Source organism: Oncorhynchus nerka, linkage group LG24 (assembly GCF_034236695.1).
Source record: "Oncorhynchus nerka isolate Pitt River linkage group LG24, Oner_Uvic_2.0, whole genome shotgun sequence".
Lineage (NCBI taxonomy): Eukaryota > Metazoa > Chordata > Actinopteri > Salmoniformes > Salmonidae > Oncorhynchus > Oncorhynchus nerka.
The window spans coordinates 27727360-27751646 of NC_088419.1; the positions used below are offsets into that span (position 1 = coordinate 27727360).

Sequence of the window (24287 nt, forward strand, 5' to 3'; positions counted from 1 at the left end):
GGAGTCCCATGGGGGGCTGCACAAGTGGCCCGGCGTCATCCGGGTTTGGCCAGGGTAGGCCGTCATTGTAAATAAGAATTTGTTCTTAACTGACTTGCCTAGTTAAATACAAAATAATTTTTTTGTCAGGAAGTGCTGCTACAATAAACCTGGACATTGTTTCACAGAGCAGTGAAACCACCCTAGTTTCATTCCTATCTGTCTACAGTAAGTCACACATACTATCTGACTGTGCCATCCTGCTCTTCGGCATGGAGCTCCCTGCAGCCAGGCTATTGGAGGAGGACCAAGAGAGGGAGGTTGGAGCGAGACGGACAGGGGCATCAAGCTCAGGGTTACAGGGAGGAACAGGTGTGAGATGGGGATCCCTTTGTGTCCTCTACGTGGCAGGCAGGGGGACATTGAGAAGGGGGCTTATGGGTGGGACTGAGTGGGGGGGAACAAAGACCTGCAGAGTGCCATGCATCATCCCTAACCCTGGCTGGTGTCATGATCCCCTGAGCCAGCCTACTGTAGCTCATCATCCCTCTTTGGCCTAGTCAGTCACACCATGGGATGTACCACCCAGACTGGCTAGGCTGTAGCGGTGGCTTACGGTAGAACTGCAGTGTACTGCACTAATGATGTAGTAACGCATACATTGGTGGAATATAACTTATCAGATTGGTCTTCTGTTTTGATACAGCTTACTGTCTATCAACATTATAGCTTGGAGGCTGAGGTGAGCAATGGTATGGGCTTATCAGGGCCCACAGATCACACTCAGGACATACCAGTCCGTAACTAATCAAGACGTCCTTCAGAATGCGTGGGAAGAAAGAGGAGGCAGGGGGCAGGTCTGTGTTCCTGGATGCAATCACTCCAGCCCTAAATATCCCTCCCTCTCTCATCAGGACCGACCCACACCATGGTCATGACTGCACGCTTCCCGAAACAGAAAGTACGCGTGGCTGCAGAGATGCGAGTTTGTGGGGCTTCATTTGCATGTGCGATGAAGAGGAAGAGGAAATGAAACCGTGCCTCGTTATTTTTTACTGTACTGAGCCGCCGCAGCGCCACACCTTTCCCCAAACGCTGCTTTCCATGTGCTTTGACTACGGACACAAAGTCTGCCCAAGGACTTCTGGGTATTTACAGAAAATGGGAGCAAACAAACTGGTGCTCAGCGATGCTTCAATCCATGCTATTAAAATTCAAATGCTCGGTTATCTCCCCAGCACCAAAGAGAAATGGACCACCATGTGTGTGTTTTTCTCTGTCTGTCTGTCTGTCTTTCTCTGTCTGTCTGTCTGATCACTGGACACAGAGAGAAGGAAGGACAAAATGAGGGTAACACAATACAACCTAGAGTTATGGGTTTGTGTAACTATTTCTGCTTGAAAGCAGAGGTAATGTTCACATGAGGGCTTGGGAATAAATGGGACTTTGAAGTGTTGTGTACACACACAGTCAAATGACCTACATACCTACATGATGTGTGCGTGTGTGTTCCGCTCCGGATCTGACGAGACACCTGCACACACTCTGTAGACTAAAGTAGAGCTATTGTTCTAATTGAGAAAGCCTACACCGATGCAGGCACAGCGTTTTGGCTGGCTTCTACCCCCGTGTACACCAGCGTGAACACGCAAACAACAGCTAGTGCTGTGCTAAAACATATTGACTGACTCACCTATTCCCTGTCTGGGTTTCACCTTCATCAACACAACACAGATAGTCAGCAGCAGCCAGGATCCAGCTACAACCTCCTCACAGTAGCACAGACATCAGTCTGGCCACCACTCCTGACTCCTGGATGCAGCCATATCAATTCAGAAAGTATCCAATCAATAGAGAGGGAGAAGGAGAAAGAGAAAGAGAGACTGACAGATGGAGGGAGAGAGAGAGGGGGAGAGGGAGAGAGAGACCGACAAAGGGAGGGAGGGAGGAGAGGGGGGGAGGGAGGGAGGGAGGGAGGGGGGAGGAGGGAGGGAGGCCGACAGAGGGATGGAGAGAGAGAGAGAGAGAGAGAGAGAGAGAGAGAGAGGGAGAGAGAGAGAGGGATGGAGAGAGAGAGAGGGATGGAGATAGAGAATCAGCAGGTGACCAATTTCAGACATAAGAGACAAAGAAAACAGTTTTCTGCCCAGTGAGATTTGTATGAAGGTAGGTTTGCCGTACTCTTGGGCTGCTGACTAACACCCACCTTCCATTGTCACCACTTCCTGTCTGTCTGTTTGTCTGTCTGTCTGTCTATCATTTTCTTCTCAGCACATGATTGAGCCCTCAGTCCTTCAGGAGAAGGAGGACATGTGTTGCGGTTCTGAGTACCTGCTGCACATGAGAGGCGGTCGCCGTGCAAACACAGGCTAATCACATGTGCCTTTATTCTTACCAGCCAAATTTAGATCCCCCCCGGGGGAGAGTATTTGGCCACAGCTGTCTCTCAGGCTGAGCTCCCCCCTCCTCTCCTCCCTCGTTCAGTCCCGTCTATACTGTTACACTCTCAATCTGATTCCTTTAAGGACACAGCGGCGCGAGGAGCGCTGAGGGTTCCCATAGTAACAGAATGTGTGTTTCTACTTTAGGGCTCTCTGTCTATTGTCTACCACGCTGGCAGCTTGAATCCAAGCGAACGGCAGGCTGACCAGCAGTGGTCATTTATTTTCCTCTCCCCCTCAGCTCCTCTGTCCATGACAAGCTTTTGGAATCCCTGCTGTGGTTCATAAAGTGGTCGGCCATTTTCTCTCGCCACCTACGAATATGGCTGTGTGTTTCTCCTGGAGTGGACCCTTTCATTTTGGATGGTTAGGGAGAGAGATGGATTCGCTTTTTGCTAGGCTTGGCTGTCCAGTGGAGGCCAAGGAGGGCCGTGGGGTTCCAGTACTGGGTTGCTCTAGTTGCGCCTGGTCACGTCATGGCTGTGGTATTCTGCCTGTTCTCTTCTCCTCATGGCCATACGGTCCGAGAGTACCGTGCAGCTTACCAGCGCTTCCACGCCTGGAGTCCACACACACACACACACACACACACACACACACACACACACACACACACACACACACACACACACACACACACACACACACACACACACACACACTCCAACTACGCCAGAGGTCTCATGTCTTACCCTATTTGCCTTACCCACATCTACTTAGCTAGAAAGTCTACGTGTGTGGATTGTTAAATCCCACCAACCCAACATGATGTACCTAAATGTGTTTGCTTCAGGGAGAGGGGGGCAGTGTAGCTCCAGATCTCTCTCTGTATGTGACATAGCCCTGCCAGGTGTGTGCCTGAGCCCCAGCACATTGGTCCAATCCTCCCAGGGAGGGAAGAATCCAGCCTCAGCTCTCCCTGGAAGCATTGACCTTTCCCCAACCCGAGCCGAGGTCTGAAGATGGTGGTGCTGACAGAACCCCACCGCTATCAGAGGGAGCCGAGCTGGCTGGGTCGATGCAGCATGACACACAGTGACAGCACAGAACTCAAGGGCATCGTGTGACTGGCCAGTGAGCTGAGCCACCTCCACCTCTAAATGTATGCACGGCACTGGAGACAGGCAGACATACACAATGTCAAATGTAAATCAGAGAGGCCTTATCTGACCCAGCGGGTGGTAGTCTGACCTTCTGCTACAGTAGCCACTCTCCTATGGTTATTAAACTTCACAGAAGATAGACTCAAATCTACATAGATGGGGGTTGGGGGGTTTCCTATTGACTACCCAGCAAGCACCAGCGTGAGTCCCATACCCAATCCTCCCTCCCATGAGCCTCCTGGGTGCCTGGCTGGGCCGAGGTGACCTCAGGGCCAGAGTGGCTATGGTTGACTTGTAGGCATGTAGCAGGCAGTTCCACTGAGAACAAGACGCTATGGACGGTAGGATGGATCAGCAAGACACGACTGTCACTAGTTCAACGCAACCACTGTCTGTGAGTCAGTATAACTTAGTGGTTAAGTCTTACTGCTTGGAAAACAAGAAGTCACTGGACAATGGACATCGGCATGGATAATCATTTGGCATAATAATATGAATGTTACCATGTATCAAGCCACTATTCATAAATTATAACACATTAAGTTCACCTCACTTCTGTGTGAGTCCATTGGTGCTGTGTGGGAGGGAGGAGTTATGGCTCTGCATAAATCATACTTCCCTGTCGGTCTGTCTACACTGAAGACCCATGGAAACTATTTTCCATTGGACAGAACATGACCTAAATACAGAGTGCTTCCATAACCTGTTCCCCACTGATGTCCTGTCTCCCAAAAGCCCATGCATCCCACTCAACCAACAGCTTCAGTTGCAACCCTAATATTCGCCATATTGAACATTGACGCGCCCATGTCTAACCTCTCCCGGCTTCTGACAGCTACTGCTGCTCAGCTGACTCGCTGGCAGCCATTTTGGATCTCACCATTTTCAAGGGGATTGCATGAGTCTCCAATTAGCAGATAAAACAACAACTTGGAGGGCTCTACTACAGTACCCTTCTGTCATGATAGATAGGTGGAGCTCAGCAGCACATACACTCTGCATCATGACAAATCCCAAGTCAGAGAGGGATTACAAATGACTTTTAACCTCCTGGAATGTGTGTAAACAGTAACCAAACGAGATTTGACTATACACTACACTACAGAGCAAAACAAAACCACCAGCCCTCAAAAATAAATTGTATTGCAATATAGTAGTTGATAAGTTCTCAATAAAGGCAAGAAATATCTTCCTTTTGTTGTTAAGCAGCTTGCCACACAACGCTGTGCAATTAGTGACAATCATCCCTGTCTGTGCACCCATTACCCACCTCCTCTGGTATCCCTGTCTGTGCACCCATTACCCACCTCCTCTGGTATCCCTGTCTGTGCACCCATTACCCACCTCCTCTGGCATCCCTGTCTGTGCACCCATTACCCACCTCCTCTGGCATCCCTGTCTGTGCACCCATTACCCACCTCCTCTGGTATCCCTGTCTGTGCACCCATTACCCACCTCCTCTGGTATCCCTGTCTGTGCACCCATTACCCACCTCCTCTGGTATCCCTGTCTGTGCTGGTATCCCTGTCTGTGCACCCAACACCCTGTCCCTGTCTGTGCACCCATTACCCACCTCCTCTCCCTGGTATCCCACCTGTCCCACCTGTGTCTGTGCACCCATTACCCACCTCCTCTGGTATCCCTGTCTGTGCACCCATCCCACCTCCTCTGGCATCCCTGTGTGCACCCATTACCCACCTCCTCTGGTATCCCTGTCTGTGCACCCATTACCCACCTCCTCTGGTATCCCTGTCTGTGCACCCATTACCCACCTCCTCTGGTATCCCTGTCTGTGCACCCATTACCCACCTCCTCTGGTATCCCTGTCTGTGCACCCATTACCCACCTCCTCTGGTATCCCTGTCTGTGCACCCATTACCCACCTCCTCTGGTATCCCTGTCTGTGCACCCATTACCCACCTCCTCTGGCATCCCTGTCTGTGCACCCATTACCCACCTCCTCTGGCATCCCTGTCTGTGCACCCATTACCCACCTGGTATCTCTGGCATCCCTGTCTGTGCACCCATTACCCACCTACCTCTGGTATCCCTGTCTGTGCACCCATTACCCACCTCCTCTGGTATCCCTGTCTGCCCTGTCTGTGCACCCATTACCCACCTCCTGGCATCCCACCTCCTCTGGCATCCCTGTCTGTGCACCCATTACCCACCTACTCTGGCATCCCTGTCTGTGCACCCATTAGCCACCTCCTCTGGCATCGCCCGGCTTGTCACCCCGGTTCACAGCCACTGACGCACCCCATACACTCTCACTCCCACTTCCTGTGTGTGACGAGATACTGACATTCACACACTAACGCTGACGGCGCTGTGGGGGGCACACACACACACACACACACACACACACACACACAAACACGCTCTCATCAGGTTGTGAAAGTTATCAGTGTTTTACATGTTTATTTGTGTCTGCAGCCACACCACAAGCCGCTATCAGACAAAGAGCTGAAGAGCAGGCGGAACACACACCACCTGCACAACAACACAACTAGGTACAAAGGGCAACGAGAGAGAGAGACAGAGAGAGAGAGAGAGAGAGAGAGAGAACAGAGAGAGAGGGCAGAGAGAGAGACAGAGAGAGAGAGAGAGAGAGAGACAGAGAGAGAGAGAGAGAGAGAGAGACAGAGAGAGAGAGAGAGAGAGAGAGAGAGAGAGACAGAGAGAGAGAGAGAGAGAGAGACAGAGAGAGAGAGAGAGAGAGAGAGAGAGAGAGAGAGAGAGAGAGAGAGAGAGAGAGAGAGAGAGAGAGAGAGAGAGAGAGAGAGAGCGAGAGAGAGAGAGAGAGAGAGAGGGGGAGAGAGGGAGAGAGGGAGAGAGAGGGGGGGGTGAGGTGTCAGAAGAAAATACATAGTTAAAGTTCTCCTTCACAGAGCCAGTCTGCCACACAGGATATGACACGGGTGGCTCTAGTGACAGAAGGCTCTTTAACCCTTTAAAGGCGACATTGCTGCACGTCGTCAACAGCACACATCATCTGACACAAGCTGTTTCTTTTATCAAGCCCATCGCATGGAAAGAACTGAATCTGAATTATTCTAGCGGCAGGAACATCAGGGATAACAGGGAAAAAAGCACACACAAAAAAAACATTGAACATTTTGGATATTATACCCATGGCAAAAGATTATAACTGAGTCATTTGGTTAGCATGGTATTCAGCGCCGACATTGAGAATAATCTACAAAATGACTACATTACGCCTCATTCAACCCTATCTATCAGACACAGACAAAATAACTTACATTTTAGCCCCTAATGATGGGTATTATGCAAAAAAAAATGGCTTCAATGGTTGTGTTAATAATCTCTCTTTAGACAGAAATTCACACGTTAGCTAGGTGCCTGTTTCGGCTCTCCAAGCAGAAGTGCTCCTATGATGGAGCTACAGTACTGTGTAAAGAATGAGAGATAGAAATGGCTGAACAGAGCAGTACTGTGTAAAGAATGAGAGATAGAAATGGCTGAACAGAGCAGTACTGTGTAAAGAATGAGAGATAGAAATGGCTGAACGGAGCAGTACTGTGTAAAGAATGAGAGATAGAAATGGCTGAACAGAGCAGTACTGTATAGAGGAAACACAGTACAGTCAAACACTACAGCAGAGATACAGCAGAGATACAGTAGAGATACAGTACAGTCAAACACTACAGCAGAGATACAGCACAGATACAGTATAGATACAGTACAGTCCAATACAGTCGAGTACAGTATAGATACAGTACAGTCCAATACAGTCGAGTACAGTATAGATACAGTACAGTCCAATACAGTCGAGTACAGTATAGATACAGTACAGTCCAATACAGTCGAGTACAGTATAGATACAGTACAGTCCAATACAGTCGGGTACAGTATAGATACAGTAGAGTAGAGTACAGTACAGTCCAATACAGTCGAGTACAGTATAGATACAGTAGAGTAGAGTACAGTACAGTCCAATACAGTCGAGTACCGTATAGATACAGTAGAGATACAGTAGAGATACAGTACAGTCCAATACAGTCGAGTACAGTACAGTCCAATACAGTCGAGTACAGTATAGATACAGTAGAGTAGAGTACAGTACAGTCCAATACAGTCGAGTACCGTATAGATACAGTAGAGATACAGTAGAGATACAGTACAGTCCAATACAGTCGAGTACCGTATAGATACAGTAGAGATACAGTAGAGATACAGTACAGTCCAATACAGTCGAGTACAGTAAAGATACAGTAGAGTAGAGTACAGTACAGTCCAATACAGTCGAGTACCGTATAGATACAGTAGAGATACAGTAGAGATACAGTACAGTCCAATACAGTCGAGTACCGTATAGATACAGTAGAGATACAGTAGAGATACAGTACAGTCCAATACAGTCGAGTACAGTATAGATACAGTAGAGTAGAGTACAGTACAGTCCAATACAGTAGAACCGTATAGATACAGTAGAGATACAGTAGAGATACAGTACAGTCCAATACAGTCGAGATACCGTATAGATACAGTAGAGATACAGTAGAGATACAGTACAGATACAATACAGTCGAGTACCGTATAGATACAGTAGAGATACAGTAGAGTACAGTCCAATACAGTCGAGTACAGTATAGATACAGTAGAGTAGAGTACCGTATAGATACAGTAGAATACAGTACAGTATAGATACAGTAGAGTAGAGTACAGTATAGATACAGTAGAGTACAGTACAGTATAGATACAGTAGAGATACAGTACAGTCCAATACAGTCGAGTACAGTATAGATACAGTAGAGTAGAGTACAGTATAGATACAGTAGAATACAGTACAGTATAGATACAGTAGAGTAGAGTACAGTATAGATACAGTAGAGTACAGTACAGTATAGATACAGTAGAGTACAGTATAGATACAGTAGAGTACAGTACAGTATAGATACAGTAGAGATACAGTACAGTCCAATACAGTCGAGTACAGTATAGATACAGTAGAGTAGAGTACAGTATAGATACAGTAGAATACAGTACAGTATAGATACAGTAGAGTAGAGTACAGTATAGATACAGTAGAGTACAGTACAGTATAGATACAGTACAGTACAGTAGAGTATAGTATAGATACAGTAGAGTACATAATATATACAGTAGAGTACAGTATAGATACAATAGAGTACAGTAGAGTACAGTATAGATACAGTAGAGAGTACAGTATAGATACAGTAGAGTACAGTACAGTATAGATACAGTAGAGTACAGTAGAGTATAGTATAGATACAGTAGAGTACAGGTAGAATACAGTATATATACAGTAGAGTACAGAATAGATACAGTAGAGTACATAATATATACAGTAGAGTACAGTATAGATACAATAGAGTACAGGTAGAGTACAGTATATATACAGTAGAGTACAGTATAGATACAGTAGAGTACAGTATATATAAGTAGAGTACAGTAGAGTACAGAATAGATACAGTAGAGTACAGTATAGATACAGTAGAATACAGTATGTATAAGTAGAGTACAGTATATATAAGTAGAGTACAGTAGAGTACAGAATAGATACAGTAGAGTACAGTACAGATACAGCAGAGTACAGTATAGATACAGTAGAGTGCAGTATAGATACAGTAGAGTTCCGTAGAGTACTGTAGAGATACAGTATAGATACAGTAGTGTACAGTATAGATACAGTAGAATACAGTAGAGCACAGTACAGATACAGTAGAGTACAGTAGAGATACAGTAGATTACAGTACGGGAACGTACCTCTGGGATTTGACAGACGACTTCTGCCTGGCAGTCCTGGCAAGCCTATCCAGGCACACACCCTCTTCACACGCCCTGTGATCGGGAGAGAGGGATACGAAGCTGTCAGGAATATACAGACTAGTGGCTAAACGTGCATGACCATGCACAAAGACGACACATAGACAAACACTGTGAAAGTGTTCAATAAAATTACAACTAAAAGGTATTGGTAGTCATGTATATTCTGCCCAAAGTGAACAGTGGACTTGCTCTCCACATTGTTCCTCTGTGTATCTGTGCCTGTCAGTCTGCCACGCTCCTCTTCATCCTTTGGGTGGCGTGGTGGAGCCTCAACCACCATGCGTGAGAGACCCTCTCTGTCCTCTGATGTCACCTCACCCCCCCTACACTGATGAAGCAGGTGACAAGAGCAGCACCGAGACACTCTGACAAGAGCTCTCTCTCTCTCTGTATCGCCCACTCCCTATATCTCTCTTTAACTTGCTCCCTTCATCTCTATGTCTCTCCCGACATTATTCAGCGGTATTCAATTGCCAAGACCCCCCCAGCAGCCCACCTGACACGGTGTCCTCTGCATCCCTCCAGCGCTGGGGAGCCTCGGGGGAGAGGGGTGGGGGGTACAAATCACAGCCTCACCGAACCCGAGTCTCAGCAGCCTCTACGAGCGCCACTCAAACGGCTCTAAGAGGAGCTTATTCCCTTCTACTGTCTGCAGCCCTCCCTCTTTCTCTAGCCCGCCTGCGCGCTCTCTCTCTCTCTCTTGCTCTGCTTCTAGCGCTGCTCGCTGCTCAGAGGCTGGAGCAAAGAACGATCACATTTCTCCAGCATAAACAGCTGTGGTCTGATTGGCTGGATGGGAGCGGAGGAGGCATCAATGGAGCCAGCAACACTCCAGCAGTGGCTGCTGGCAGAGTGCGGACATAAAAGTAGGTCTCAGCTGGTTCTACCACTACAGAAAGCCATAGAAAAGAATGAAAGAGGGTGAGAGGAAGAAAGAAAGAGACTACCTCTTTCTGAGCGCAGGAAGGAGGGAGGCCACAAGTGTTTCCTGTTGTGCAGCCAAGGAGAGCGACTTGCGAGGACGTCACACAGCGTTCACACTCCTCCAGGGCATCGGCACAGCCTGCCAAGGAAATACACTCCTTTCAGACACCCAGAAAAGGAGGAGCAGGAGAAGGATCAGGACGAGAACAACACAAAGACTACTCCGTGTGTTTACTCTCAGTCACAGATCAAATCAAATCTTATTGGTTGCATACACATATTTAGCAGATGTTATTGCTGGTGAAGCGAAATGCTTGTGTTCCTAGCTCCAAGAGTGCAGTAGTATCTAACTAAATGCTTGTGTTCCTAGCTCCAACAGTGCAGTAGTATCTAACTAAATGCTTGTGTTCCTATCAGTAACTAAAAATGCTTGTGTTCCTAGCTCCAACAGTGCAGTAGTATCTAACTAAATGCTTGTGTTCCTAGCTCCAACAGTGTAGTATCCAAATGCTTGTGTTCCTAGCTCCACAGTGCAGTAGTATCTAACTAAATGCTTGTGTTCCTAGCTCCAACAGTGCAGTAGTATCTAACTAAATGCTTGTGTTCCTAGCTCCAACAGTGCAGTAGTATCTAACTAAATGCTTGTGTTCCTAGCTCCAACAGTGCAGTAGTATCTAACTAAATGCTTGTGTTCCTAGCTCCAGCTCCAACAGTGCAGTAGTATCTAACTAAATGCTTGTGTTCCTAGCTCCAACAGTGCAGTAGTATCTAACTAAATGCTTGTGTTCCTAGCTCCAACAGTGCAGTAGTATCTAACTAAATGCTTGTGTTCCTAGCTCCAACAGTGCAGTGTTATCTAACTAAATGCTTGTGTTCCAAACAGTGCAGTAGTATCTAACTAAATGCTTGTGTTCCTAGCTTCAGTAGTATCTAACTAAATGCTTGTGTTCCTAGCTCCAACAGTGCAGTAGTATCTAACTAAATGCTTGTGTTCCTAGCTCCAACAGTGCAGTAGTATCTAACTAAATGATTGTGTTCCTAAACAGTGCAGTAGTATCTAACTAAATGCTTGTGTTCCTAGCTCCAACAGTGCAGTAGTATCTAACTAAATGCTTGTGTTCCTAGCTCCAACAGTGCAGTAGTATCTAACTAAATGCTTGTGTTCCTAGCTCCAACAGTGCAGTAGTATCTAACTAAATGCTTGTGTTCCTAGCTCCAACAGTGCAGTAGTATCTAACTAAATGCTTGTGTTCCTAAATGCTTGTGTTCCAGCTCCAACAGTGCAGTAGTATCTAACTAAATGCTTGTGTTCCTAGCTCCAACAGTGCAGTAGTATCTAACTAAATGCTTGTGTTCCTAGCTCCAACAGTGCAGTCTAACTAAATGCTTGTGTTCCTAGCTCCAACAGTGCAGGATTATCTAACTAAATGCTTGTGTTCCTAGCTCCAACAGTGCAGTAGTATCTAACTAAATGCTTGTGTTCCTAGCTCCAACAGTGCAGTAGTATCTAACTAAATGCTTGTGTTCCTAGCTCCAACAGTGCAGGATTATCTAACTAAATGCTTGTGTTCCTAGCTCCAACAGTGCAGGATTATCTAACTAAATGCTTGTGTTCCTAGCTCCAACAGTGCAGTAGTATCTAACTAAATGCTTGTGTTCCTAGCTCCAACAGTGCAGTAGTATCTAACTAAATGCTTGTGTTCCTAGCTCCAACAGTGCAGTAGTATCTAACAATTCACAACAATACACACATCTAAAAGTAGAAGAATGGAACTAAGAAATATATATATGTGATGGGATGTATAGGCATTATGGACATTATGGACAGTACGTGGATAGAATATTTAGTATATCTGTAGAATACATAGGATAAATAGTAAATATACAGCAATAGTTGAATAGGATGGAATTGCCTAGAATACAGAATATACATATGAAATGAGTAAAAAAATATGTACACATTATTAAAGTGACCAGTGATGCCATGTCTATGTACATAGGGCAGCAGCCTCTAAGGTGCATGGTAGAGTAACCAGGTGGTAGCCGGCTAGTGACAGTGATTACATTTCAGGCCAGGGTACTGGGCGGAGGCTGGCTAGTGACTGTGATTACATTTCAGGCCAGGGTACTGGGCGGAGGCCGGCTAGTGACTGAGTGGGTACTGTGATGATTACATTTCAGGCCAGGGTACTGGGCAGAGGCCGGCTAGTGACAGTGATTACATTTCAGGCCAGGGTACTGGGCGGAGGCCGGCTAGTGACAGTGATTACATTTCAGGCCAGGGTACTGGGCGGAGGCCGGCTAGTGACAGTGATTACATTTCAGGCCAGGGTACTGGGCGGAGGCCGGCTAGTGACAGTGATTACATTTCAGGCCAGGGTACTGGGCGGAGGCCGGCTAGTGACAGTGATTACATTTCAGGCCAGGGTACTGGGCGGAGGCCGGCTAGTGACAGTGATTACATTTCAGGCCAGGGTACTGGGCGGAGGCCGGCTAGTGACAGTGATTACATTTCAGGCCAGGGTACTGGGCGGAGGCCGGCTAGTGACAGTGATTACATTTCAGGCCAGGGTACTGGGCGGAGGCCGGCTAGTGACAGTGATTACATTTCAGGCCAGGGTTTAACAGTGATTACATTTCAGGCCAGGGTGGCCCGGCTAGTGACAGTGATTACATTTCAGGCCAGGGTACTGGGCGGAGGCTGGCTAGTGGTGACTATTTAACAGTCTGATGGCCTTGAGATAGAAGCTGTTTTTCAGTCCCTGCTTTGATGCACCTGTACTACTGACCTCGTCTTCTGATGTGCCTCCTCTGCTGGCCCTCAGTACCCATGTCCTGCTCCACTGACAGGGGTTCACATTTAGACACATAGCCCTGTGTGTGGGTGAATGTGCTATGTGTCACAGTGATCTATGATGTGGGTGAGTGTCATTACTCAGCTGTGAATATCCCCATCCAGCTACTCTACCCCTGTCTGCACTGACACCCAGCTATGGGCCAATTACACTGTAAACCATTAGTGAAGGGGGAATCAGCACTGTTGCATATCAGGATAATATTTTTGACGATATATCGTTATGACAATATCACAATATATATTTGTTTTGCGCTAGTTGGCTGTACCTGCACCAAAACGACAGTGTTTTCCCTTCATAGCCTGTTCTCCATCTTCTTTTTAAATAGGGAGCCCATTTGTTTTCAGCACTTTTATTTCCATGACTGATCAACACTTGTTTTCTCATGTCTCTCTCTTATCCCTCTGCAGCAATGTGTTTGGGACATTGAATCTCAATAAAATCACAGCATCGAATCGCAATACATATCGTATCGGCACTGAAGTATCCTGATAATATTGTATTGTGAAGTCCCTGGCAATTCCCAGCCCTAGAAATCACCACTTTAATCAAAGAAAACACTGTTGTTTAAAGAAAGCAAATACGACAAGAATCTACAATTAGATGTGTGCAGGGTTTTCCTTTCTTCGTTTAAGGAATGTTTGTCACAAGGCACAAGAGGAATAATAAAACTAGTCGCCATATTTTTCTACTAATTCTCTCTCTTTTAAAGGGTCTTCTCGCTTTCATTAGCCTTGAACAGCTTGCTATCACTTCACAGTTGGCTACAGCACAGAGCACATTTGCAGCTGTTATAATGCCATCTGACGCTCATTTTCTCCAGATGCCCGGCCGCCCCTAGGCCAACATGGGCCATAACACTAGAGGAAGGCAACAGAAGTCACATTCTGTTAGCCCAGCGCTAGCTCAACAGAGCTAGCGCTGGGCTAACAGAGTGACAGAGTCGCCTTGTAGAGTGACCTTGTAAAGTGTCAGAGTCGCCTTGGTTACCAGTGTTGTTTCCTCCTCCTTCCACTGCTGCTCCAGGGGAGGTGTAGTCAGCACCACATGCCGCCACCCCCTCCTTCCTCCTCCCTCCTCTCCCTCCCCTCCCCTCCCCTCCGCTGCCTCCTGGCTCCGCAGGTGCACATGTACAGCTAATAGGGGAAACCACAGAGCAGGTTGAGTGTTTAGCAGGGTGAGCCACTGAACCCAGTCGGCCCATTTAAGTGTGTGCGGTGCACGGAGCACGGTGCTGGTGACACGGCCACAGCTCAGGCTGAATCATTCAAAGGGCCCCAGTCACATACACACTGCTGGGGATTACACACACGCATTACATAGAGATTCTGTACTGTAGAGGGGTGAACCTGAACACAGTCACCTGTGTCGGTGCTGTTTTTGTTATTGTGATCACATGATTGTGAGGATTTCAAGCCATGGTCAGGCTCCTGTGTGTGCAACGGTGCTATTTTCAGTTACAGACATTTCCATGGCATCAGATGTAGGATGCAGGTGTCTGAGTGTTCTGATTGTTAAGTGAACACATTTCTAGCAAGCCACACCACAGACCTATACACCCATTGGAATATAACCTGGATAAACAGTCTCAAAATGTACACATCGTACAACTACACAGTCACAATGTCCCCATCTCTGACCCACCTCTCTAACCAGTTGACCCGTCTGACCGTCTCATACGTTTGAAGACGTTGTTTGGACCCACAATGAAAAAGTGTGAGATCAAAGGGACCGACTAGTCTGAAGGTCATTCAGATGCTTGGACCTTTGAGTCATCATGACTCATTGGTGCAACTGGAAATCATTCTTCTAGTAATCAGAACACCATCTCTTCCTCACACACATATAAACACACACACACACACACACTAACAAACAGTTATTCTGTAATATAACTCACATAATCTTCCTTGGGATATTGTTTCTCTTTAATTATTTTTCTATTTCTATTCATTCTTCTTAAATGTTTTGTTAAATTATTTTAGTAAATACTTTAACACCTATTTTTCTTAAAGCCTATTGTTGGTTAAGGGCTTGTAAGTATGCATTTCACTGTAAGGTCTACCTGTTGTATTCGGCGCATGTGACAAATTGTCACGTTCTGACCTTTATTTCCTTTCTTTTGTATTTATTTAGTATGGTCAGGGCGTGAGTTGGGTGGGTAGTCTATGTTTGTTTTTCTAGGTTTTGTCTATTTCTATGTTTGGCCTGATATGGTTCTCAATCAGAGGCAGGTGTTAGTCATTGTCTCTGATTGGGAACCATATTTAGGTAGCCTGTTTTGTGTTGGGTTTTGTGGGTGATTGTTCCTGTCTCTATGTTTTGCACCAGATAGAGCTGTTTTTGGTTTTCCACGTTTATTGTTTTGTAGTGTTCATGTTTATCTGTTTTTATTAAACATGAATCAATATAACCACGCTGCGTTTTAGTCCGCCTCTACTTCACCACAGGAAAACCCTTACACAAATACAATTTGATTGGAATTGATTTGATTATGTGGGAGTCCCCATGTAGATTGGGATGGGGGACAACAGACAGAGGTTAGAGCGTGAGACAGACAGATTACTCCGAGGTTTTAGAGGAGGCCAGACACCGCTCAGGTATGAGTCACTGTCATCTTCCCATCGCTGAAGAGTGTATATGGAGGCCAAGATACTTAGGACCCTATGCTCAGTAATAACCTAGCACCTCAGTCTCCTGAGCTATACACTACACATAATACACGCAGAACCACAAGGTTTAGATATCATGGCCTTTCCTTCCCTCTCTGGGATATCAAGTCATTAAATGTGTTGCATGGGTTGTCCTTTGAAACTACAACGTGAGAGTGAATCTTCCACAATGACAAAGATGCAAAGAGGACCACCTCTTGCAAGGCTGTGTGTGTCCCGTGTTCTGTGTTCAGGTCCGTAGCTCAAAGGCAGAGAAGGACAGGAGCCGACAATGTATTCACCCCACCACAGAAGGTGTGACTGTATCATTAACCCGCAAGTGCCAAATGATCCACAGTGTCTCTGCACAGTACCGGAAAGCCTCTTATGGGTATATTGGGACTGATGAATCTACAGTAGCGCTGAAAGAAAATTTCACAATAGGCCAGCTCCCTAACCAGAGGCACAAAACAGAAACCGTCCATACACAAAGAGATGGGTAGAGTTCTTCATTCACTGCTAAGTGCCTATTGTAAAATTGTGCAATATCATATAGCTTACGTTCTGTATTCCAGGCTCACAACCTCTCCGTCCTCCTCTCACAGTCAGTTTGCTGGTACAGCGAAAGACACACTACAATGTATGTGCAGTATGATAAAAGATATCCCATTCCTCTCCTACGACGCTGCTGTGGGACAGATGATACCGTATGTAGGTTGGTCTTTCAGAATGAATTCCCAGTGCCTGATGGATATCCACAGTGCAGCTCTACTGCTCCCTGCCTTTGGCTGGTGGTGGCTAACCTGATATTCAGTCATATCATGCTCAACAATGGTGAATTACAATGATGGGACTGTAGGTTATAGCTGTATCTGCAATAAAGCAATGTAGGATATCTAAATGAAGGTATTGTAGGATAAACAGATTCAAATCTACCACCGGGTGATATAGGCCTCAATTGCGGTACCATGTTAATAGGCTGTTACCATGGAGGCAAAGGCTTGAATGTCTCATGGGAGAACCTGTTGCATTTTGATGGATAGTTCTGCTGTGCTGATTTAAAAACAAACACCAGTCACTGTCGTGATGACAGACTGAAATATGGAGTGACAATATGTACAGTTTGAGGACACACCAGGTAAACGGGTTCAATTGGGTCAAGCATAATAACAGCGAGGCGGGATGTTAAACATAAAATGTATAATCTTATAGACTGATGCTGTATGCACAAGAGAACTGACCTCTCTAGAGTACATTCCAATAAAAAGCCTTTGAAATATTTGCTTTCTATGAGGAAAATATGATAATAGACATGCATGTTGAGCAAATGGTTGAGAGGAAATAACATTTAGGCTACTGAACAAAATAAACAAGCAAAGCAGAAAATTATAACTCTTAACACCACTAGCTCTGTGCATTGGCTAAAAGCTGGGCAATATGATGCATACATAACCCATGCCTAGTCCATGCGTAATATATGTCTAATTAATAGGCTCCAAGACTTACGAAACATAAATAAAGTCACTTTTTTTTCATGTTAATATTGTATTTTCAACAGAAAGACGGAGAGAATCAGCGGCAGAGAACCCCCTTGATGGGCCCCGATCTTGACGGCGAACACGTCATGGAACATTCCCGGAACGGGCCAGCGTACCACCCACCATCCCTCTCATAGACACACACACACATTCAAGCACAGAAACATACGACGTACATAGAATTACAGACCACAACAGTCAACACGGATACAACACTATGTACAGATAGGTGACAATGACAGAGGGGTGTACATGGCCTTGACTGTTCTGCAGAGAGAGAGAAAAACACAATCTTCCTGCCATGAATCCAGCTTCATACTGTAGCTAGGTTTTACAAGCCGTTTGCCCGCTGCATTGGCTGTGCAAATTCCTTAGGATATTACGCAACATTCCTAATCTGCATGCAAAGCACTGGGTATTCCCCACATAGCTATCGTAATAAACTGAATAAACACTATAGATTTTTCGTTGCAAAACAACGAAATTGTACACTGGAAGTCAACTGACAGCTTCTATTTAGTCACTTACCGTGTCACACTTCAGGTGCCGTGCAAAAACCCACGTCCGGTAAAATCCCAAATAAATGACAACCTATGACAACGCTCTTGACACTTCGCTAATTGTCGGATAAAAGCGTCCAAGACTCAAGAGTGAAAAATTAAACAAGAATTAGCACCAAAAAAAGATCGACTTCCGTATGACTATTCTAAAGCCTTATGCTGCTACTAAATGAAGACACCTTGTGAGTAAAACATCCTCCTCGACACGATTTTTCCGTTTGTGAGGAAGACGCCGAAGCTATTATTCCTGGCACAACTTCCCAGAATAGAACATCTGAAAGAGGGAGAGGGGAAAGCGAAAGACAGAGGTAGAGAGAGAGGGAGTGAGTGACAGTGTTTGGTGCGTGACGTCATCGGATCCCCCAGCTCGGCCCAGAGAGAGAGAGGCAGAAGCCATGGAGCGAAGCAGTGTGAGGAGGGAGAGGGACAGGGAGAATCCGGCCCCGTCCCCCTCTCAACCGAGCTCTGCACAAAGGGAACTCCCTCAGCGGCGCGCCCGGGGACGTGACACGCAAACAGACAGAGTACATTTCATGCGAGGCCCAATTTGATGTGTTTTCACTCATTTATTCTGGCCTCTATTCATATAAAAATATGTATCTAGTATATCTTATAAAATACCATGGTGCAATTACTGTGTGCCTGCCACTACAGTCACTGTTGCCACAGTGAATGTAATTCAATAAAGGTGTAAACGCTCTTTATTCTCAGGGTACAATATGCAACCCGTTTATTTAGTCTGCCTCTACATATGTTCCAGTGAAAATGATTCTCTACATGCAGTGGGGATTCAAGCTTGTATGGCTCCCTGGGCGAACCTCCCCCTTCAGCCGCCCCCCCCCCCCCCCCCCCAAAACGGTCATTTTTATTCAGACATTTGTAACAACACAAATAAATAATCATAACATTTAAAACTATATAAATATAAACATATATCAAAAAGAAGAAACAGAGACAAATAGACAGAAGTTTGTGTTGATTTGGCACTGAGCATCAAATCATTACCCTTCCCCCAACACTGTCAACCAAGAGTCAAGACTAAACCAGTTCACACAAACCAGAAAAAAAATCAACAATATGTCTGTGACAACAATATGTCTGTGAAACTATATATTCACAGTATTATGAATTAATTGTGCTTTATTTGGTAGCATTTCGTAGTGTGACTGATTTGACTAATTGCATTAGTACTGTACAAAGTTAGAGGTGAGCTATTTGATAGATTCCCCTGCTCCCCCTACCTCGGGCTTCCAATGGGGAGACCTGAGGTCAATCTACCCCCGCCCCCACCCCATCTCATACTTATGAGTGGGAGACCTTCCCCAGACAGTAGCCTGCCTAGCTCACCAACTAGAATCAGGGCGCCCACTCCGACAAGGTTAATTGACTCACAGTCCCACACGGTGACATGATATCATCGACGTGATGTGCAAATGCGCGATAGAAAACCGGTCACGTAAATGTCACCATTCCACTTTTTTTTTTTGTGCGGGCGCCCCGTGCCGTCCCCCCGGGAAAATGCCGCGCTGGGTCGGCTATACCTAAATCCGCCACTGTCTACATGAGAGTACACGCTTCTCTTTGAGCTGTATACTTCAGCAACCCCTTAAACAATTACAGAATGAGTTAGGCAACTAAAATGAAAAGTCCATTCATTATTATTAACAGTCTACGGCAGTCCATTGGTAGTTCAGAAGCAAAAGGACAAAGTGAAGGGAAATGAAGAGGCCTATGGGTGCTAATGGTTTCATCTGTATGAGACTATGGTCACCATGCATTATAAAAACAGAATAACACCCGATGCTACTTATGTAGCCTATGTTAGACTGCATGTGCATCAATAGAACAACAATAGGCTCACCCTATATTATCTGAAGCTAAAACCCAATACAATCACATGGTAGTTACAAAGGTAAGTGTAACGTAGGTATTAGGGACATAGCCTTGCTGGCCAAAGTCCTCACATAGAGTATTCCAGTCATTTCCATAGCCCTAATTATTCAAACGCAAAATTATTGATTTGACTCTAGATATTATCCCAAGAGTGAATGTCTATAAATAACCAGACCACCACAACAGCCATCATGAGACATCCAGTAAACTCATCCTCTTTTGGTAAACACATGAGCCAGTCCTTAGGAGCGAGGTAACACAACTCCTCAGTGAAAGTGAGTGTGTCTAATGCAGCCTATGCTTTCTTTGGCCTGGGCCCTGGTCCTGTGTGTGTGTGTGTGTGTGTGTGTGTGTGTGTGTGTGTGTGTGTGTGTGTGTGTGTGTGTGTGTGTGTGTGTGTGTGTGTGTGTGTGTGTGTGTGCTGTACATATATAGAGTTAAGTGGATTATCAGCTAGAACAAGAGTGGCTTACAGTCTCTGGTAGCTCATGGCCATATCATATCAGCTGTGGCTTGGGACTCCCCATGAAGACCTCCTCTCTGTAATCTTTAGAAAGCCATTCCCAAGGGAGATCAGCTCCCATGGCCCTAAACTAACTGTCTTTAAATCATGGCTGGTCTTCTACGAGTAATATTGTCATACCGCTCAAGGGCTGACTAGTAAGAGATAGTGTGCCTATACGTCAATAGGACTCACATGCATAAATGCATGACACATAAAAAAGCTAAACGTTATCCAACGTAACATTTTAAAAACGTTAACCAGCACTGCTACTAAACCCCCTTAAACTATCTCTGGTGAAACAACACCAAGAGAAATAACCTGTCCTCTTAACCACAAAAGGCATGTTAGAACAGTGTCATTCCTCTGGGTTATCTAACATCGTTGGTACAGTATTCCTAGAAGGTGATGTCAAAGCTGCTGGTACGAGTACCTGCAAGAGTCTCATATTTTGACATTCATCCAAGGACCCCTGAGGGTATTCCCACAGATCAAGTTTTTTGTACTCTGACTTAGTCACTGAAACGTAATGGCCCAAGAACCAAGCAGGTGGTGATATTTGTTAAAACACGGTGACTGATTTTTATTATGAATGTCTAAAATATATTAAATTGTAACCCCATGTTAATTATACATAATCACATCAAATGATGATACTATAGCCTTTACTGTTACATACTTCGAGTTCCTACTCATTAAGCTCATTTGTAACTGATCCTGAGACAAGCCCCTTGAATGTCTTCTTCGCTGTGTAATGGCTTAGATAGAACACAGCATGTCCATTGAAGGCCTGTCCGCTCCCTTCACAACACATTGTGCACAGTCATCAAACAGGCCACTTCCTGAAGCACACAGAGGCACTGGAGACCATTTCCATGCCTGTTGTCCTGCTGCAGTATCATCGAAAGCATTATAAAGTTCCTCAGAACAATGCACACACAGACACACACACAGAGACACACACACAGCACACACACACACACACACACACACACACACACACACACACACACACACACACACACACACACACACACACACACACACACACACACACACACACACACACACACACACACACACACAAACATTCTTGCCCTCAGGCACATGTCCCGTGGCTGCAACCAGTGCCTCTGAAACAATGAGGTCTCGACAGCTGATGTATTGTCAGTGCTTACTCACTGGGCATGGGCACCACCCTCTCAAGCTCCACACCTAGTTGTACCCAGCAATAATCTGCTGCTATTGTGCAAGTTCAGCTCCTCTGATTAGCTCTAACACTCAGTGCTGTGTCATACATTCCCTGGAATCCCAGCTTCACCTCTCTCTCTCTGTCTCTCTCTCTCTCTCTCTCTCTCTCTCTCTCTCTCTCTCTCTCTCTCTCTCTCTCTCGCTGCCAGGAAATGACATAAGGATATACTGTACATGTGCTACACTATGACAAAGGTCATTTTGTGTGAGTGATAAGGCAGGGCACTAACGCAGCATGACTGTTGGCCACTGGTGAATCCTCAAGGAAGAGCTGCTTTCATCTCTTGCTCCCAGGCTGTAAAACAGTCAGTAAAAACTGCACTAGGCTGATGGGTGACTATGATAAAACAACCCAGGTTTCTTCAGACATACCTGAGAAAGGGACAACACTTCTCACTGATAGGATAGACAAACACATATGAAACATATTCAATTCAATTCAATTGTTATTATTCAATGGGGGTAGCATTTTCACTTTTGCGTACCAAGAGTTGTCAGTTTATTCAACACTATTGTTTGAATGGCTGTGTTGAGTCATGAAATAGCAAACCAAATGGAAAATGTTAACGAAAATGACACTTAGCGTGCCCTACATTGGATAGAAGGCCTGTTGAAAGCCTCTCAGATAGGTAACTGTAATGTCTTCACTCTTTTACCAGACAGAGGTAAACCAAGAACCCTAGTGGTCGAACTAGAATACTGTCTCCGACCTTAAGAGTTCCTGTTGATTGAAGTTCAAAGTAGGTACAGAGCAGACAGTCTGTGTTACTAGAGAAATCCCAAACAGTGTCAGCATGCCTGATCTGACTTCTCCTGATACAACTTAAAATGTCAGAAATAAAATAATCACCTCATCAATTATTGATGATGGGTTGATAGCTGTTCACTTCTGTTCACTTACTAAAGTTTGAGTGCTCCAAGAATCAAACTATATATAAATCTAAATATGCTCTTGGCTATTCTTTCCTTGTAGTTTTTGTGAGTGGGAGAATGTTTTGACTTACCCATCAAGGTTGTGAGGTCAGAGACACGCACCCCTGTTCTGGGAGCCAGTGTACCCCCTCTTCCTCGGAAATGGGCCGATCTTGTTTTTTTATTTCCAACCTCCGGACACTGGGGCTCTTGTTGCCTAGGCAAAGTTTCCCACAGTGGAACATTTCGGGAGATAAAAAGCCGGCTACTGCCAGCACCTCTTAAACTCCTGGGACTGCGCTGTGTTTGAAGTAGGAAACTGACAGAAAGTGACAGAAAGTGGTAATACATAGGAGCCTGGCAGAGGGATGCTTTCCACCCAGGACTTGGCAGCTTGTTCTGCTTGCCTGGGATCAACCGGGTCAACATATTCTCCAAATTACAGGACACAGCCACTGATCCCGTTATGATTTCTCTTTCCTGTCAAATAGTCCCATGCCGGAGTTCCCAACCCTTCCATTTAGGATTGTTTAACCTTCATCTACAATACATCGAGTTTATTCTAAGAGTTTATTCCACATAGTGTTTATTCTAGTCTGCCACTACACTGTGTTAAACCCCCTTCAGATCTATAGGTATCGGTCTATCTGTAATATTCAACAGTATGAATATGACATTTTCTCATATCTGGTTTAAACAAGCTGATCTCTTCTCACATGATACACAAGCTTCAACGTGGCTGCTGTGAAATCAGAACAGTCTAGGCAATAGGACCCTCTTAGATCATTTACGTGATTTAGTCTAGACAAAATAATTGAACATGGCACCCATCGTTGCAATCCTCTCAGTGAGCATGTAAAGCATGATACTGCAAGGCTTTAAAGTCACTTCCAAAGACAATGTTAATTGCAGACTGAGCAGAACCAATTCCAGGCTGAGATGTTTTACAGGTGGTGATTAAGCTTGCTGGCATATAGCTGAGACACAGTGACATGCCAGTTTAATCTCTATACCTTTCAGCACAGTCATATATTTTCCCTGAGCTCAGGCAGGAGCAGGACAAATGAAATTGTTTTAATCTATGCGTAGTAAAATTGTGTGCACTGCAGACGACCCTTCCCGATGGCAAGAACGGCAGCTCATAACCGGCAACAGCGGCCAGTATACTTTTAGCTAATGAGATCTCTCTGTTTATTATCCAGATGGGATTGGTAAATGGGCTATAATGTCATACTGTGGTTGTGGAGGGATAGCCCTGACAGACAAAATACATATTTTCTGTATTAATATCACCCGGTCGCTGTGAATAATATTTTCCACAAAGTGATTGCTCTTTCCATTTGGACAAATCCCCGGTTTTATTAGGAACTTTGTGGTGTAAATAATAAGGAGAGGCCATACTAGTAGCCTAGTAATTGAACAGACAGAGAGCCAGCACAGGCCAGCTCCGCTAGGTAAAAGATACGGTTCTGTCCTTATACAGACAAACATACACCACAGAAGGTTGGACGTAACAGGCAGGTTATGAGAATGCTATTTCCATCCAACCCTCACCTGTCAGTGTCCCTTTGTGGCCCATTCCGTGCCACCTTTGTTTGTCTCTGAAGCTTTTACAGCCTGGTGTTTGTGCAAGCTACACTTTTTCTTTTTGTGGAGCTCTTGCGTAATCAGCCATTCTCCTGCACAAACACATGTGTTTACCTTCCTATTGGCAGCCTCCGGCCTTTTCACACCTCTCCATCAAAAATCCAAGGGTATAGACACGCTCCTCTGTCACTGCCTCGCTCCGTTCCTCACAACAGGTGCATGGCTGAGGCCCCTCTCCTCTGGTGTCAGCCTATAAAGAAATCAACTAAACGTGGAC

General features: G+C 45.4%; 1 long non-coding RNA gene across 2 annotated transcripts in view; it reads right to left on the reverse strand.

Annotated features, from left to right (window-relative positions):
• LOC115119695 (uncharacterized) overlaps positions 1-18217 on the reverse strand; it is a 98502-nt gene extending 80285 nt beyond the window's left edge. The window contains exons 1-3 of one of the 2 annotated variants that reach the window (XR_010460868.1): positions 17834-18217; positions 9834-10400; positions 9275-9349 (exon numbers count right to left, since the gene is read on the reverse strand). This is a non-coding gene — a long non-coding RNA (uncharacterized LOC115119695). The remainder of the gene's footprint in view (positions 1-9274; positions 9350-9833; positions 10401-17833) is intronic. The other variant, XR_010460869.1, reaches the window with a different exon arrangement.
• Between the last annotated feature and the right edge of the window lie 6070 nt (positions 18218-24287).